Raw genomic sequence first — 631 nt, forward strand, 5'->3', positions numbered from 1 at the left:
TCTGGCCATAAAATAGATTATATTTCTATTTTCCTTCAATTCGTTACTCTGTCATACTTTAAGGTTAACTACGATGTAACATGGCCACTCTCTTACTCTAAGCAAGTTATTTCAAGTTTGTAAATTAATTTTACACATTGGTTGGGTAAAACCTATGGATCTTTTTCCATAAGTCACTGGATGTGAACAGGAAGCCAAAGGAGTGGCCAGCACGGGGGTTGAACCCGCAACCTTGGCGTTATTAGCACCATGCTCTAACCAATTGAGCTAACCGGCCACTTTTGCCCCAAATCCTCTCTCTTTTAATGAACTTGCTCTAATTTTGAGCCAGCTACTGACCTCTCAAAGCTTGATCTGTCCACAGTGAAAGGTAAAATACGTTGAAAATTGAATAAATCTTAGAGAGCCCATCAAAAGCAAAGGAACCAATCTTAAATTAGAATTGACAAGCTTTTTTTATATTATGAGCAATATGTTCCCACTAACCACTCTAACTTGTCACGTGATGAGCCAGTAAATTACGCCATTGCTTGGATTAGTTTTTGCCTGCATTACAATTAGTGATAGACTTAGCTGTCAATATTTACAGTTATATCGAATTCCAGTTTCCCAAAACTTCTTAAAAAATGCT

At 37.2% G+C, this 631-nt stretch overlaps 1 non-coding gene across 1 annotated transcript; it reads right to left on the reverse strand.

Annotated features, from left to right (window-relative positions):
• Positions 1-203: 203 nt before the first annotated feature.
• On the reverse strand, positions 204-277 carry TRNAI-AAU (transfer RNA isoleucine (anticodon AAU)). Its single transcript has one exon. It is a non-coding gene; the product is annotated as a tRNA-Ile (tRNA).
• Between the last annotated feature and the right edge of the window lie 354 nt (positions 278-631).

Source organism: Anomaloglossus baeobatrachus, chromosome 4 (assembly GCF_048569485.1).
Source record: "Anomaloglossus baeobatrachus isolate aAnoBae1 chromosome 4, aAnoBae1.hap1, whole genome shotgun sequence".
Taxonomy (NCBI): domain Eukaryota; kingdom Metazoa; phylum Chordata; class Amphibia; order Anura; family Aromobatidae; genus Anomaloglossus; species Anomaloglossus baeobatrachus.